An 18177-nucleotide genomic window follows, 5' to 3' on the forward strand; every position below is an offset into this window, starting at 1 on the left:
GTACAACTCAGCCAGCACTTGATCCGGCCATTTTTGGACTTTGGCCGTATGGAACTTAAACTCTGAGGAGTATTCTCTCACCGACCGCTTCCCTTGCTTCAGGGTGTGTAAGAACGCCCTCACTTTGGGCCCGGCATTCAGATCCTCAAACTGGGCACGTGACGCCCACATGAAAGCGTCCAAGTTCGCCAGCTCCGAGCCCCTCGCGTTACGTAACCCGACATACCAAGCCGTGGCTGCTCCTCGCAAGCGGGCAGCGACCACATCCACTCGGCTGCTGTAATCTGGGAACAGGTGGCCCGACCTTTCCACAAATTTCATCACTCGAACCACGAAGTATGACAATTCCTTTGGGTCACCGTCAAACGTGGCTTCAATCAGGTCCTTTGGGCGGTGGTGTAGGGGCCCCCTTGGGCTGCCTGGCCATGGTTCTGGGGCCAGCCTCTCTGCTGGTCCCGGCACCGGCGCATCTGCTGGGCAGGATGGTGGTGGGGGAGCTGGTTGGGGTGGGGGAGAACAGAAGCCATCAGCTGTGCCTCCCTCTCAGCCCTTATGGCTTGGACCACCAACTGCGGGATCGCCTGGACTACTTTCTTTAACTCCCGTCTTAGCTGGCGACGTTCCCGGTCTGCCACCTCCAGCCGGTGGGCCCATTCCAATCCCTCGTCCGGGGATACGTGGCCACTTCGCGCCTTGGACCTCTCTGTCACCCATGGTGCTTCCATGGTTCCCCCCCACTGATGCAAAGCCCATATCAAACTGGCTGTCCCTTCGGGGCCCTTGGGTGAGCACATACGTCTCGGCCATGGAGTCCGGATTTTGCCTTATTTCAAATGGGATGTCTTTCAGGATCCGGATGGTGTTATTCCCCATTTTCAAGGGTGTTACTGTAGTTGCTTTCAGAATTAAATCCCTTATGTTTCTCTTCGAGAATCGGACCACTATCTCCCCAGGTAGATTATTTTTCTTGATATAAACGGAATAGGCCCTGTAGACCACATCCATTTCGCTTACAAGATATTCCGCTTTCAAATCTGTTACTGGGGCTAATGCGTCACTCAGAAGTTGCTTTAGATTCTCATCTTTTGTCTCTAGAACCCCTTGGAACCTGAGGACCATATTTGCTTTCTCCATTTGTAGTTGTAAAAATTGAGATTCGTCCAAAGCCTGCTTTCCCCCCCAGCATTTGCACTTTTTTCTTAACTTTGTTGTTCTTGGTGTCCATTTCCTTCACTTTCTCAGCTGTTGCTCTGTCTTTTTTGAAGTTTCAGTCAGTTGGAGCTGCTGAGTTGCAAGGTTCCGATTTAAAGTTGTCAGCTGTTGATTGATGTTAGTCATCTGGTCCAGCAGTGGGCACAAAGAGTCTGCCAGCTGTTTAGAGAACTCAGTGACCTCTTCCGGTCAGGGGCTCATGCTCCCCGCTAGTTTCACTTTTGCCAGTCTGTCTCTCCATCTTCTTCCTCGCCATCTTTATGGATTGTTTACTTTTTAAAAAAACTTGCTAAAGTCTCTGAAATTTACCCATAAACCTGACCGCGCTCTGGTAAGTCTCTTAAAACAGATTTCAACGGTTTTGCTTTTGCTCCCCCCTTGGTAGGTCGCTTTTTCGTTTGTGCATATGGGAGGGGCCCCTCCCCCGCTCGCTTTTCTCCCGCTCGCTTTTCTCTCCGTTCCCAGGGGGTGCTTTTCTTTCTAAATTCCCATCATTCGCTTTAACTCGACTCACTATTCATTGTTGGTCATATGACCTTGCTCAGGATACATTTCAAATGCCCGATCTCCGATGCTTGTCCCAGTCAGCGGCTCTAGTTCCATATGGACACTCAGTGGCAGAACTGTCGGGGCGGAAAGGCGCCTCAATTCCCCAGCAACGCGCTGGCGAAGAGGCCACCCTTCAAAAGCCCCATGGCTAGGAGCCTTTCACCAAGGCTCCGGGGTGGGGGTGGCGACCAGTCGCCCTCCCATCCACTGGTGTGCAGATCACATCCCCGGAAGGTCCGGGAGATGCGTCCACTAGCGTGTCGCCATAAACCGGAAGTCTGATCTCATCAGATTTGGAAAGCCAAGCACAATAAGCCATGGTTAGTACTTGGATGGGAGACCACCAAGGAAGTCCAGGGTTGCTAGGCAGAGGCAGGCAATGGCAAACCACCTCTGAATGTCACTTGCCTTGAAAACCCCTTCAGGGGTCACCATTGGTCGGTTGGCTGCAACTTGATGGCATTTTCCACCACCACCACCAGATTCAGTTTTGAGAATTACACTTCATGTTGGATGACATGATTAAATTACCCATTTACTTGTAGGTTTCCGGGGTTCATTTTAAATTGCATTGCATGCCCTTAGATTTGAGTCCTCCAGTAGCACCTTGCAGACCAACAAGATTTTTGGAGTGTGAGCGTTCCAGAGTCAAAGCTCTCTTTGTCAGAGCATGCAGTTGCATACTCGTGCTACTATTTTACTCCGTGTATTAAACTGGAAGAATTTTGCCTGTTCAGCATGATGCTCTTCAGCTGTTAGTGTAAGCTTGTTGTTGTTTTTTTGCTTGTTTACCTTTGCTGTATGTCACTATTCCAGTTTGGAGCATGTTGGCAGTTCTGTTTTCCTTTCTGTGAGTGGACTTTGAAATGACTGATACAGAGAGAGGGAAACCGGCTCTCGACTTACATTCATGGGCTGAGGTCAGAGGAGGGGAGGCGTGGACTGCCGAGAACCCTCTTCAAAACGGGCTTCACTGGGATTGGCTTGCTGGACTCCTGTAATCACGATGCGGTGCTGATCTGTGCCCACCCAAGTTGGCAGCGTTTTACCTTGTGTATATAGAGCTCTGGTCGATGCTTTTGAGTGTTGTCTTGTTTGCAGGTCTCTCAGGAGTGCTTAAGTGCAGGTTGCTCTGAGCTGTGGGACTGTTCACTTCACTTGGGAGCTCTGTGCTGAGTACGACTGGACATCTATTTTAGACCGAGGAATGCATTTGTGACCAGCAAGGCAGAGTTGCTTGAAGAATTAAATGGGCTCCTCTCGGTCTTAAAACAGCTGGGACACACAGAGTAAGTTAAAAAACAACAACAAAACCTTTAATGGAAAGGGTTTTTTCCTGGAATTTTTAATATTTACTGGAAGTGGGAAATTATGAAGGTTTTGGCTCTGGTTATGTTGTGGTTGGTAAAATCTCCCTCCTGGCAAAAGTACTTTAAATTATCATTAGCATGTAGGGACAGGGAATCAGTCTCTTTAAATACAGTTCTATGTTTGAATTGCAGCAAACCGCCTTAAACATCAGCACTGCTCTCTTTTTAGTGCAATGTGAAGTTTACTCCAGGAGCATACAAGTGGATGTAACCTTATGTGCCATCTAAACTGGGGCACAAATTGTTGACTCACAATATAGGGCTGTATGTTTAAAATGTGAAAAGTGTGCAGTGTTTGAGGAAGGGTCAGGGAGCCTGAGCAACAGAAGCTGGCGAAGGCATTCCTTTGAACGATTTTGTAGCTGGAGATAGTCATGCAGCTGTGAGTTTCTAAAAGGCAGCGTACCAGTGTTTGCTACTCAACTCTGTGAGGCTGTGTAGGTGAACTTAGGACCTGGGAGATGATTTCTTTTGTGTGTGAGGCTAATTTTATTCTCCTTACATTTTGGACTCTAAACCTTGCATCATTCTTGGGCTTATTGCAAGTAATTCGAAACCATATAGGAATGTAATTTGGCTAGAACTATTTTAATTATCATGCCTGATATGGTAAGTTAAATTTAAGCACTTTATTGTGAGTTCAGCCTCTTAAAAAAGAATAATCGCATAATTTATTTACTTGTGTCTGACAGTAGAATCCAGATTTGGTTGACAGATAATTCTTTAATACTACTAGAACAGAATGCAAAACATGTTACATAGGTAATATCTGAATACATGAATGGTGCGAAGGTAGCGGACACTGGTGCGAAGGTAGCGGACATTACGCGTGTTTTAGATAGGCTGGTAGATACGCGTGTTTTAGATAGGCTGGTAGATAGTGCTGGGGAGGAGCCAGTGGTCGTGGTGCATGTCGGCACCAACGATGTGGGGAAATGCAGTCGTGAGGTCCTGGAGCAGAAATTTAGGCTGCTGGGCAGGAAACTTAGGTCCAGGACCTCCAAGGTAGCCTTCTCAGAAGTGTTACCTGTTCCACGCGCAGGGCCGGAGAGACAGGCAGAGATCAGGAGTCTCAATGCGTGGATGAGACGATGGTGTAGGGGGGAAGGGTTCAGGTTTGTTAGGCACTGGGATACTTTTTGGAACAAGAGGGAGCTGTACAGGCGAGACGGTCTCCACTTGTCCCGAGAAGGAACCAGGCTGCTGGCACTTAAAATCAAAAAGGTGGCAGAGCAGCTTTTAAACTGAATATTGGGGGAAAGCCGACAGGAGATGAAAAGTCTCTGGTTCGGGTTGGCTCATCTGAGAGAGGTGAGGGGGTACCGGTTGCTTTTCTACAGGGAGGTGGATTGAAATTGTCCACAGAGGCCATGGCTGGTGACATGGACTGCCGGACAACGACTCGAGATAGCAAGAGGAAGGATGCAGGCTTAACTTGTAAGGGAAATTACAGCTGTTTCTATACAAATGCTAGAAGTGTCCGAGGTAAAATCGGGGAGTTGGAGTGCTTGGTGTCAGAGGGAAAAATAGACATTGTGGGTATTTCTGAAACTTGGTGGGATGAGGAAAATCAGTGGGACACAGTGATTCCCGGTTATATATTATATCGGAAGGATAGGGGGGGAAGGGTTGGAGGTGGGGTAGCTCTGTATGTCAGAGAGGGTATAAAGTCTAGAAAGATTGAGAGGCTAAGTGAATTGGATTCGCTTCTGGAAGTTCTATGGGTTGAAATAGGGGGGCCAAAAGGAAACTTAACACTGGGAGTTTGTTATCGCCCACCAGATCAAAAGATAGAGGAGGATTATAAAATGATGAATGCCTTAAAGATAGCAACTAGACAAAAACACTGTGTAATAATAGGTGATTTTAACTACCCACACATTGATTGGGTCAATATGTGTTCTAGCCGGGAAAAAGAGATTGAGTTTCTAGACACTCTAAATGACTGTGCTATGGAGCAGATGGTCACGGAACCTACCAGGGGAGAGGCGATCCTTGATTTGGTCCTAAGTAACACTCAAGACCTGGTGAGAGATGTAAAAGTGATTGCACCGCTTGGAAACAGTGATCATAATGTTGTTGAGTTCATCATTTGTACAAATAGAGAATTGGCCAAAAAGACTCACACAACCATTTTTAACTTTAAAAGGGGTAATTTCTCTGATATGAGGGGACACGTGGGGAGGAAACTGAAAGGAAAAGTAGAAAGGGTCAAAACAATTGGGGAAGCTTGGGATCTATTTAAAACTACGATCCTAGAAGCTCAAAAAATATATATTCCGCAGGTTAGGAAAGGCACAAACAGGTATAGGAAAAAGCCTGCATGGTTAACAAACAGAGTAATGGAGGCTGTAAAAAGTAAAAAGAATTCCTTTAAGCAGTGGAAAGCTAGTCACAGTGAGGCTGATAAAACGGAACACAGGCTATGGCAAATAAAATGCAAGTCTGAGGTCAGGCAGGCAAAAAGGGAATATGAGGAGCATATAGCAAAAAACGTAAAAACCAACAATAAAACTTTCTTCAAATACATTAGAAACAGGAAACCAGCCAGGGAGGCAGTGGGGCCCTTGGACGACCAAGGGGTAAAAGGAGTATTGAAGGATGATAGGGAAATGGCTGAGAAGCTAAATGCATTTTTTGCCTCCGTCTTCACTGTGGAAGATGAGAAGTGCTTGCCCACTCCAGAACCACTGATTTCAGGAGGGGTGTTGAAAGACCTGAGTCAGATTGAGGTGACGAGAGAGGAGGTCCTAAAACTGATAGACAACTTAAAAACTGAAAAATCACCAGGCCCAGATGGCATACATCCGAGAGTTCTGAAAGAACTCAAATGTGAACTTGTAGATCTCCTGACAAAGATATGTAATCTTTCCTTAAAATCTGCCTCCATTCCTGAGGATTGGAAGGTAGCTAATGTCACTCCCATCTTTAAAAAGGGTTCCAGAGGAGATCCGGGAAATTACAGGCCAGTCAGTCTGACGTCGATACCGGGTAAATTGGTGGAAACCATTATTAAGGAAAGAATTAGTAGGCACATAGATGAACAAAACCTATTGAGGCAGACTCAGCACGGTTTCTGTAAGGGAAGATCTTGTCTCACTAACCTGTTAGTGTTCTTTGAGGGGGTGAACAAACATGTGGACAAGGGGGATCCAATAGATATTATTTACCTTGACTTCCAGAAAGCTTTTGATAAAGTTCCTCATCAAAGGCTCCTAAGTAAGCTCAAAAATCATGGGATAGAAGGACAAGTCCTTTTATGGATCAAAAACTGGCTAGTTCATAGAAAACAGAGAGTGAGTGTAGGTGGGCAATTTTCTCAGTGGAGGGTGGTAAGCAGTGGGGTACCGCAGGGATCAGTACTTGGTCCACTGCTTTTTAACTTGTTCATTAATGATTTGGAGATGGGAGTAAGCAGTGAAGTGGCTAAATTTGCGGATGATACAAAGTTGTTCAGGGTGGTGAAAACCAGTGAGGATTGTGAGGCACTCCAAGGGGATCTGTCAAGGATGGGCGAGTGGGCGTCAACATGGCAAATGGGGTTCAATGTGGCCAAGTGCAAGGTGATGCACATTGGAGCCAAAAATCCTAAATATAAATACACATTGATGGGGTCTGAACTGGCAGAGACTGAGCAAGAGAGAGATCTTGGAGTTGTAGTGGATAACTCACTGAAAATGTCGAGACAGTGTGTGACTGCAATAAAGAAGGCCAATGCTATGCTGGGGATTATTAGGAAGGGTATTGAAAACAGATCAGCCAATATAATAATGCCCCTATATAAATCAATGGTGAGACCTCATTTGGAATACTGTGTGCAGTTCTGGGCACCACACCTTAAAAAGGATATTATAGCTTTGGAAAAAGTGCAGAAAAGGGCAACTCGAATGATAAAAGGGTTGGAACACTTTCCCTATGAGGAAAGGTTAAAGCGCTTAGGGCTCTTTAGCTTGGAGAAAAGACGACTGAGGGGTGACATGATCGAGGTTTATAAGATTATGCATGGGAAAGAGCAGGTAAAGAAAGAGGTACTTTTCTCCCTTTCTCACAATACAAGAACTCGTGGGCACTCCATGAAACTGCAGAGCGGTCGGGTTAGAACGGATAAAAGGAAGTACTTCTTCACCCAAAGAGTGATTAACACATGGAATTCACTGCCACAGGAAGTGGTGGGTGCTACAAGCATGGACGGCTTCAAAAGGGAATTAGATAAGCATATGGAGCAGAGGTCCATCAGTGGCTATTAGCCACAAGGTATAGCTAGGGGCTCTGGGGCAAGTGATGCTCTGTCTTCTTGGTGCTTGGGGGGGGGGTCAACAGTGGGAGGGCTTCTAATGTCCTGGCCCCACTGCTGGACCTCCTGATGGCACTGGTATTTCTGGCCACTGTGTGACACAGAGTGTTGGACTGGATGGGCCTTTGGCCTGATCCAACATTGGCGTCTCTTATGTTCTTAAACACAGATTACATGCCAACTGTTGCAAAATAACCACCAGCTTTTATGCCAGGGTGCTTGGGTTTAGCTTGCTGCAGTGATTCCTTATTCTGTATGGCTGCCTGGTTAAAAGTTGGCAAAGGAAGAGGAGTCCTGCTTTATTCTTTGTGTTTGGGCACACGTGCTTGTTTGTAACCTTGCTTCTGAATTATTGCGGCTTCTCATTAGGCTTCTATGCTGTGCCTATATTGAGATGCCAATTATTATGGTATTAAAAAATAAGGAAACTAACATTTTCTGTTTGACTCTCCTTGCCATTAGATATTTTGTTGTCGTAAATACCTGGTGTGTGTATTCAGATGCAACTTTGAGTAGTATTAATTGTTTTTTCAGGCAAAGTATAGACATTAAGAAGTTCCAGCATGGAACTTCTGTTGGTGCCCTGTGAGCTGAGAATATCAAACACTGGCAAAGATTTGCTGGGCTGGCTGCCATGTATGAACAAGCTCTGTAATTTAGCAGGGTTTGCCCTGGATTCCCTCAGAGGAAATTTAAGGATAAACCATTAATATTCACCCTCTGTCTGCTTATTTCCTTTGTGCCTGGCATTCTGCTCTTGGCTGGCAATCAGCTGCCGTCCCCTTGGACTCTGAACTTGGCTCTGCAGCCGTCCCTCTTAACCCTTCCCCTTGGAGTTCCGATATGTCCTCTCCTTTGGATGTCCTCCTGAGTGGTCAGGAGAGTAAATGTGTCTGCTGTAAATCTCTCTCCCCAGTTTGATAGGATGGTGCAGTTTTAATAAAACATCTCCTCTGAGATTTCCTAGACAATATAAATGACTGTGCACTGGAACAGTTAGTCACAGAGCCAACCAGAGGGGTAGTGATCTTGGACTTGGTTCTGAGCGGGTCTCAAGACCTGGTGAGAGATGGAGAGGTTGTTACATTCAGGTCAGTGGACAGTTGCCCCTGAAGTCCACAACTGTGACATTTGATTTCAAAAGAGGGAACTTTACAAAAATGAAGGGAAGAGTAAAAAGAAAGCTGAAGGGGAAACCCAAGGGAGTCAAATCCCTAGAGGCTGCTTGGAAGCTTTTTAAAACTACACTGATTGAAGCCCAAATTGTAGTATAGAATACATTCCTCAGGTTAGGAAAGGCACTGCTAAGTCTAAAAGAAGGCCTGTGTGGTTAACAAAGCAAGTCAAGGAAGCTATAAAAAATAAAGAGATTTCTTTTAAAAAGTGGAAGGTCTGCCCCAATGAATTGGAGGGACTACAGGATCTGGCAAAAGAAATGTTAAGTCAATAATTAGGCATGTCGAAAGAGATTTTGAGGAGTGGGTTGCTAAAAACATCAAGACAAACTATAAACTATTTTTTAAAATTATAGCCGGAGCAGTAAACCAGCCTGAGAAGCAATGGGGTCTTTGGATGACAAAGGAATAAAAGGATTGCTAAAGGAAGATGGGGAGATGGCAGAGAAGTCCAATTACTTTTTTGCTTCTGTGGAAAGTGTGGGGCACATACCTATGACACAGATGTAAGATGATCTACTAACCCATATATGTAACCTATCACCAATTTTTAAAACCGGATCCAGAGGGGAACCAGGAAATTACAAGCCAGTCAGCCTAACATCTGTCCCAGGCAAATTAGTAGAAACTGTAATCAAAGATAGAATGGTTAGGGACATAGAGGGACAAAACCTGCTGAGGCAAAACCAGCATGGCTTCTGCAAAGGGAAGTCTCACCAGCCTTTTGGAGTTCTTTGAGAAAGTGAACATGTATGGAGACAACGGTGACCTGGTAAGACATTATACACCTGGACTTTCAGAAGGCTTTTGACAAAGTACCTCACCAAAGACTCCTGAGTAAACTTAGCAGTCACGGGATAAGATGAGAGGTTTTCTTACGGATTAAAAAGTGGTTAAATGATAGGAAACAAAGAGTAGGAATCAATGGACAGTTCTCATAGTAGAGGGAAGAGGGGTCTCATAAGGGTCGGCATTGGAGCTGGTACTATTTCATTTATTCATAAATGATCTGGAACTAGTGATGAGTAGTGTAGTGGCCAAGGAACATATTGATACAAAATTATTCAGGATGGTGAAAACCAAGGCTGACTGTGAAGAGCTCCAAGAGGACCTCCACAAACTGGGTGAGTGGGTGAGAATGTGGCAAATGAAGTTCAGTGTTGGTAAGTGTAAGGTAAAGCACATTGGGAGAGAAAAAAATCCCAACTTCAAGTCTAGGCTAATGGGGTCTGAACTTGCTGAGACTGAGAGGTAAAAAGATCTTGGGCTCAATGAAAGTGTCAACCCAGTGTACTGCAGTGGCGAAAAAGGCAAACTCTGTGCTAGGAATTATTAGAAAAAACAATTGAGAATAAAATGGCCGATATTGTAGTGCCCCTGTATGTATCTATGGTGTAGCCTCCTTTTGAATACTGTTCATAGTTCTGGTTACTCTATGAGGAAAGGCTGAAGAGTCTGGTATTTTTCAGTTTAGAAAAGAGATTACTAAGGGGAGACACGACAGAGGTTTATAACATTATGCACGGGGTGGAGAAAGTAGACAAACGTACATTTCTCTCTCTCTCCCAAAATACCAGAATGCAAGGGCATCCAGTGAAACTGATGGACAGTAGGTTCAGGATGGACAAAAGGAAATGCTACTTTACACAAAGAGTGATTAAAATGTGGAATTCGCTGCCAGAGGGTGCTGTGATGGCCACAGGAATAAACAGCTTTAAAAGGGAATTGGATAGATTCATAAGTCTCTCAATGGCTACTAGCCATGGTGACTGAGGGAAACCTCCATATTCAGAGGCACTAAACCTCTGAATCCCAGAGCCAGGAGGCAACACCATGGGAAGGCCTCAGCCTCTGTGGCCTGTTGTTGGCCATCCAGAGTAACTGGTTGGCCACTGTGTGTGAGACAGGATGCTGCACTAGATGGACCCTCACTGGTCTGATCCACCAGGTCTCTTCCTATACTCCTATATCCTTGGCTTCCATTCCAAAATTATCTGCAAAGTATTTCTGAATTTGGGGGAGTTTTATTGTCTAGAGCTTTAAAAAACTGAGCACTTTGTGCAGTATTAGAAAAACAAGTCCCTTCCCAAAGATTTACAATGTAAATAAATATAAAAATATAAGGAGGGTCAGAAAGTAAAATTAGATTTTATTAAAGCACAATGCACTCATAATGAGTGGAGAACTGCAAGTTTATGGGAGTGTACAGAGCTGCAGGTCGGTTGGGGCAGGTTGATAATACGACACCTCCCCCCCCCGGAACAGTACATTTAATTGCTGAAATTCCTGCGGCAGATTTATGTGTTGGGGTTTTTTTTTAGTATTCTAAGATTTCCATCTTTTTGTTGATGTTCATGAAAATAAGCTTGTGAATGTTGTGGCATTTTAAAATTTAAAATTAATTTAAAAATTTCCAGGAAGATTATCCAAAGCCCTAAATAGAGTGTGACAAGGGGCGGACCCGCGATACTCGCGGGGGTGTGTGCTCCACACCGAGGAGGAAGAGGAGGAAGCAGCAGGAGGAGGTAAGAACCCCCCATCCCGCTGATTCCCCCGTCTCCTCCACCCCTCCCCTCGTTCCCACCCTTGCCTTCCCCCCCGCCCCGGTTCTCCCAGATTAGAGTCTGGGAGAGTGCACTTAACCACTACACAAAACTGGTGACCAAGAATGATGAGATTTTTTTTTAATTATGCTAAACATTAGCTTGAGAGAAGAGTTCACTTCTTTAGAGCTGCTGTTATTACATACAGTACTGTGCATACCGTTGGAATCTTGGGAGGGGTCAGGCCACCTGGACAACAACATGTAAGAGGGTCTCAAAAGGAAGTCCTCATTCCCATTATCTGTACCGTCTCCATTCAGAGCCTATGAGTCACTCCATGGAGATATATCCCCCCCTCCAACCCAGCTTATTGTCAACCGGGACCTCACTGCCCTCCCCCCCTCCGGACCGAGGCTGCTCTCCTCTCACCCACCCCCGCTCCAGTCCGAGGCCCGGTGGCTTGCAGCCGGCCGGGCCTCGCAGCGCCCGCTCGCCCGCCCACCTGCCCGGGCAGCTCCAAAACGACAGCGGCGTGGCCCGCTGCAGAGCGTCCCCTGCGCATGCACAGGGGACGCTCTGTCAGTTTCGGGGGGATTTAAACATCCCCCCGATATTTTTTTACAGGTTTCGTATTTTTGTGCACACCTGGGGACCGCCCCATGTGTGCCCAAAAATCTCCCTGCCCCCCAGGTGGCCCCGGAGCGCGGATTTAGATATCCGCACAGACGGGGCCACTTGGGTATTAGTATAAGGATATGATTTAGCATGTTTATTTTGACATATCCTCTTCATAGGATTGCACTATGATTTCAGCACACCCAGAGAACTGTGCCTGATTGGCTGTGGACCTGGCTGTTTACTCTTCTGTTTCAGCAGAATGTAATTCTCTTCCACGGGGGTGGGGGGGTCAGTGGGGCACCTCAGTTTCACTGTCACTCTCCATGGCATCATCTATTCTACTTGTCAGTTCCACAGCAGATGAGAGATTCCAGTATCCCTTTTATAATGTGAAAGGACACAGAAAAGTAGGAATTTTAGCTTTGGTTTTGACTTGACCTGCACAGTGTTAGCCAAATTGCTCTATTATTTAATAAAGACGGGGAATTATGATTATTAATATACAATTGGCTTAACTATAGGATCAGACCTGTGTATACCAGAATTCTCAAGAACCCAGGAATAGACACAGAGACTGGGTGGCTAAAATAATGATTTCTTTACTAAATATTCTCACGTATACAAACAATATTCAAACATTCACACACACAATACAGAACTAAGGAAGCAGAAGTGATTGATAGCTTATAGAGGGGTGATACAACCTGTCCAGACGTGCAGAGGCCCATGAAGAAAGGATTGTGGCCTAAACCCAGAGAGTTTAGGGGTGGACTGCCAGTTGGCATCATGGCAGAAGCACACGGTCTAAAGGCCATGTGTTCGCTGGGATATAGCCATTGGAATGCAGACCAATGGGCAGCCCTGGGGACTGGTCTCAGGTGAGAACAATCAGGATGGGCAAGGCCTGGATGTAACCAATAAAGTTCCAGAGAGGCAGGGTCAAGCTATGCTGAGATTTGACAGTATCTTGATTGGATTAAGCTAGGTGTTGATGACTGTACTGGGGCTAGTTGAATGGATTTTCTGACCACTAATGGTCCTGCCAGGGCAGTTGAATAGGTTCCCAGATACGGACAAAAGATGGGAGCTGGGTCCCTGATTAGATTGCTAAACATTTGAATGATTGATTGGTTTATCCCAGTATCCTGAAGGACAGAGCAGGAAAGACAAAGAATTTACACATAGACACAGGATGGAAAAACAGGGCTGGGTGAGGTACTGGAGAGAAGAGGACTATTTGCCAGGTGGCCTCTGAATAGACTTCAGAAATGTAGATACTTCACCTGCTGGAACTCATTGTCATTCTATAAGCATATCTCTGCTGGGTGGAGGGGGAAGACTGGAGGTTGCCTTTATTGTCACCTGAATATGAAATCCCTTTTTGCAGAGTACTTGTAGGCTGACACTGTGGTTCGAGCTGAGAGTGCTTGACTTTTGGGGACTTTGGTTCAGGTTAGAAAGTGGGGCGCCCCTGCTTTGGGACTACCCAAGAGTAAAAGGCAATGCCTCTGGCAACAACAGCCAATCAGGTGAATTCATAACTTTTTATTTAATTTTGATGATTATATGTATTTGTGGTTTTATTTCCCACTTCCAATGTTCAAATCAATAAGCGCACTCACACACACACACTGTCATCCAGTTCCTAGGGATAATCACCTGAAACATTAATTGCAACTTTGACAATATCAAGCATGTTTAGTATTGTATTCTCAATGGCATCCATTCATTTTTTCATGAAATAGTGAATCTTTAGAGATGGAAGATCTTCTGCAGAAAAATGAATCCTCATAAAATTTTGTGCACCATGTCTCTGTGATATTCTGATGGTTGTAATCAGAATGCTTAAAAAAAAAAAAAAGTCTTGTTTTTTTTTTAATAAACTGCCCAGACACCCCAACATTGAAAACTTGCCCAACAACTTTGTGCTGACATATTCCATGGTAATAATGCAGCTGGTTATTACACTTTGCCAACCTTCAAGTAAGCTGCAAGGCTCCTCTTGTAATATATTTCACTATATTACTCACAACCTGACTTGGATGGCCCAGGGTAGCCCAGTCTGGTCAGATCTCAGAAGCTAAGGAGGGTCGGCCCTGGTTAGTACTTGGATGGGAGACCACCAAGAAAGTCCAGGGTTGCTACACAGAAAACCCCATGAAGGGTCACCGTAAGTCAGCCACAAGCTGATGTCACATAATTATCACTATTGTCCCCTGTGGGAGGGAGCTGAATTTTCCAATACTCTGCCCCCCCCCGCCCCCGTTCTGTCTCCCCCAAGCACTTCTAAGGTTCCAGAGTGATGGAGCGTCAGGAGATAAGAGGGAACACACATCACCAGCCCCCCCCCCCTTACCTGGATGACCCAGTCTAGCCTCATCTCATCAGATCTTGGAAGCTAAGGAGGGTTGGCCCTGGTTAGTATTTAAATGGGAGACCACTAAGGAAGTCCAGGGTTTCTACCCTGAGGCAGGCAATTGCAGATGACCTCTGAACATCTCTTGCCTTAGAAACCCTATGGGGTCGCCAGAGCTCAGCTGCAACGGGATGGCCCTTTCCTCCACCATTACTCCGTGTGGACCAGTTTCCCCTCCTGCCTCTCTGTTAAATTCAGTTCTTGCTATTGACACATTCTGGATGGCTTCAAACATGACCAAGAACCAATTGAGGTAGAGCTCTAAGGTAAGCTCACTGAGCTTAAACGCTCACTATGGCCGACCGCAGGTCCCCTCTGACATTCCTCCTGCCCAGTGCAAGGGAACACCCCCCCCAACACATAATGGGTCACATAAGTGAAATGTTCCTGATAATAGATCTGCTGCAAACCTGTTGGATTCTTTGGTTTGCCACACACACGATCTTCTGTCTTCTATGCTGCCTGAGGTTTCACAGGAAGGAACCTTCAGTTTAAGAGAAGCCACTTACAGATTAATCCATGCTCCCAAAAACATAGGAAAAAATTAAACTATAACTTCTAGGCCTGATTAGCACCAGCCCTCATTCCCCACAGCCTTCCCTATGGCGTTCACTTAAAATCAGGCCCTCTGCTGCCATGTGGTGCTTTGCTCCTTCCGTGCGGCTGTGGAGTACACCCAGCAGCTTGGCGCCTGGCCTAATGAGTTCCTTGCCTGACACATCTGGAGAAGTGGCAGCAGCCACTGAGATGAACAGCCAGGCAAACTCAGCAGAGCACTTCTTGTTGTCTCATGTTCCATGCAGCTCGGAATTAAAAAGGTAAAGGTTCCCTTGCTCAAAAGCCAGTCGAATCCGACTCTAGGGTTGCAGTGCTCATCTCCGTTTCAAAGCCAAAGAGCCAGCGCTGTCCGAAGACTTCTCTGTGGTCATGTGGCCGGCATGACTAAACCCCAAGGTGCACAGAACGCTGTTACCTTCCCACTGAAGTGGTACCTATTTATCTACTTGCAATTTCTTGCTTTCGAACGGCTAGGTTGGCAGGAGCTGGAACTAGAGACGGGAGCTCACTCCGTCATGCGGCACACTTGGGTCTCGAACTGCTGACCTTTCACAGCCTGTAGTTCAGCGTCTTAACCACTTGAGCCACCGCAGCTCGGAATTACTCATTGTTAAAATCAAATTGCATGGAATTAAGGCAGCCTAGTGCCAGATGGTAATAAGATATTTTTCAGCTTCAAACTCTGAAGTTCCAGAAAAGTCAATGCAGCTTAAAAAAACCAAATTATTATGCAAAACGTTGTGCAAAGAAATATATCTCTCACAACAAATTAAAATCTTAGAGGAAAGCATTTGTAGAAAAACCACACCATTGCTGTAATTAAAGTATATTTAAGAAAAATGTTTATATGTGTCAATATCTAACCCAAGTTTCCTTTTCCAAAAGTTAAGGAAAGATTTCCAAACTAGCTACCAAAACAGCTTGTTCTTTTGCCTGCTCTCTGTCAGCTGAAAAATCTCAGCTTAGACAACCTGGCTACTTGCCACACTTGATTTATACGTGTTTTAATATCGGGCTTCTCAATTCCTTGTGATCACCATCTGAGCTGCAGAAAAACGGTCTGATATCATATCAGTATTCTGTGGCATAGTCTTAACATGCAACAGAAGAAGTTGAGGGTTTCTTGCATTTTCACCTGATGCTGCTTTCATTATGTGGAGTCTTTGCGAACCAGCAAAACCCCAGTTTGGTTGTGGACTACAGGAACACATGCTGAGCCAAGCAGACTTCTGTTTAAACTTGGCCCATGGCAACATATTCTTATTTCCAGGGGTCGTTTCGTAGAAAAAGAGCTAGGGGAACTCATTAGCATAACTCATTAGCATATGCCACACTCCCTGACATCACCGGAAGTGTGTCATAAGGCCACACATCCCGCCCCCAACGGTCCTGGCCGCCGCCGCCAGCCTTGCAGCTCCACTGCCGAGCCCCATGAGGGGCCCGGTGGTGGACCTGCAAGACCGGCGGGAGTGCAAGGAAGCCCCGCGAAGGCCCTCCCTTGCCCCAGGCAGGCAGGGGTGGGGAGAGGCAGGGAGGAAGCAACTTACCCTCCCTCTTCTCCTGCCTCCTCCTGGCTGAATGAGGGCCGGAAGCGGGGCGGCCGGAAGCAGGGGGCGGGGCTTCGTCATGTGCCCCGCCCCCATACCTCACCCGGGGGAACTGCGATCCCCCGCGTTCCCCCAAGAAATGACCTCTGCTTATTTCACTTCGGTGATCTTTATCTGTAAAATGGGACCGGTTGTGATGTTGTAACCTTGGTGGTTACAAATTTCTGTGTTATACCTCTGAGGATGCCAGTCACAGTTTCTGGCGAAACATCAGGTACTACAATGCCAAGACCGTGGCCAGACAGCCCGGAAAATCTACAACAACTAATTCTTGACAATGCTTGGCAATTCATTCCTCTGACCCTCTGTGTTCCTTCAGATACCTCTTCCTCTACCTCTCGGTTTTGTCCTGTCTGCAAAATGGGGCAAACAAAAAATATGTATGCATGTGGGCCCTGTTCAGGCTCTGTGACTCTCTTGCACCAATGAAATGCAATGAGAATCGTGTGAAGAGGTAGTCATGGAATCATAGAGTTGGAAGGGACCTCCAGGGTCATCTAGTCCACCCCCTGCACAAGGCAGGAAATTCACAAATACCCCCCCCACACACACACACACCAGTGACTTCCATGCCCAAAAGGTGACCAAAAAAAACCTCCTCCAGGATCCCTGGCCAAACTGACCTGGAGAAAAATTGCTTCCTGACCCCGAAGTGGCGATCTGCATTTCCCTGGTCATGTCTGTGCTTAAGGAATCCCTGCCCAGCTTTATGGAGTGGTGGGCTGGTCATTGAGTGCTGAACTTCAGTGTCTCTTGTGGATGTAGGCCTGGAAGATCAGAGGAGTGCCGGACCTCTTTTCTCCTGGCAGACCTTGGGTCCAGCATCTCGGAGAGAGTTGCCGGAGTCTGCGCAGTTGCAAGACCGCACTAAGGTACAGTGCTGGTTCAGTGACACATGTATGATATATATTTATTATTAACAATTGGTCATAAGAATATATATACAATCTTCCATTAAGAATGTGTATCTTAATGGAAGATTATAAATTCTCATGACCACTTTGTTAATGCATGTTTTATTCTGCTGGTCCGTAATTGTGATAAATTATTGGTTGATGGCTTATGGACACATCAGGCAGGTGTTCATTAGGTGTGTACGTAGCAAGTATTTGCTACAGGATGAGCTGAACCTGTTGAACATCTGGGCACATTCCCAGGATTTATTCAGCTATCCAACTGAAAGCCTATGGCTAGAGTAGGTGCTTGGGACCTCATTTGTGAGAGAGCAGCCAGGCCCGCCTATGTTGTTAGTACTTCGTAGTCTGCAGAGCGTTCTGCATTGATCCAGGCTGGGTCTTCTCCAGGCACTGCCCCTTGCCCCTGGAACAGCCTCGGGGGGGGGGTCAGGAGGGTTGTCCGGAGAGGCCACGAGAGAGCTTTGGGGGCCGCCTGAACCTGAGCAAAGGGGGAATAAATGCCCTGCTGGTGGAGCAAAAGGCTGTGGTGGTCTGATTTTAAGGCCTTCTTATAGCTGTTGCTTTAATGTTTGTTCTTTTTTTCAAATAACATTTATGTCGTTGTGCCTTGGGTCCTGGATGTCCTGGAGAAAGGCGGGGTTATAAATATTTTGAATAAGTACTTTTTAAAGTAGCAAAGTTTTAAGCATTAATAGGAGGCTTTGGAATTTCTGATCTTGCATCTCTAGCTCGAACACAGGCCCCAGCCCGTCATGGAAGGTGATGGGAAATCTTTGGCTGTGTGATGATGAGGTCGGTGCCCTTCAGCCTGTGTGCAGCAAGGCCCTGCACAGAGCAGCCTTTCTTGTCTGAGGGAGCCTAGGGGCCATGGCAGAGAGAGGAGCAAGCCGTGGCAGGGAATGACAGACCCCCCCCCCC

General features: G+C 46.2%; 1 protein-coding gene across 2 annotated transcripts in view; it reads left to right on the plus strand.

Annotated features, from left to right (window-relative positions):
- The first annotated feature begins 2838 nt into the window (after positions 1-2838).
- The window catches only part of SLC20A2 (solute carrier family 20 (phosphate transporter), member 2), an 87652-nt gene continuing 72313 nt past the window's right edge, over positions 2839-18177 (plus strand). Inside the window, exon 1 of one of the 2 annotated variants that reach the window (XM_015407734.1) lies at positions 2839-3050. The gene's annotated coding sequence lies outside the window, so the exon portion shown is untranslated. Of the gene's footprint in view, positions 3051-17122; positions 17215-18177 lie in introns of those variants that run through there. The other variant, XM_015407735.1, reaches the window with a different exon arrangement.

Source organism: Gekko japonicus, unplaced genomic scaffold, assembly GCF_001447785.1.
Source record: "Gekko japonicus isolate JY-2015 unplaced genomic scaffold, Gekko_japonicus_V1.1 scaffold2017, whole genome shotgun sequence".
NCBI lineage: Eukaryota > Metazoa > Chordata > Lepidosauria > Squamata > Gekkonidae > Gekko > Gekko japonicus.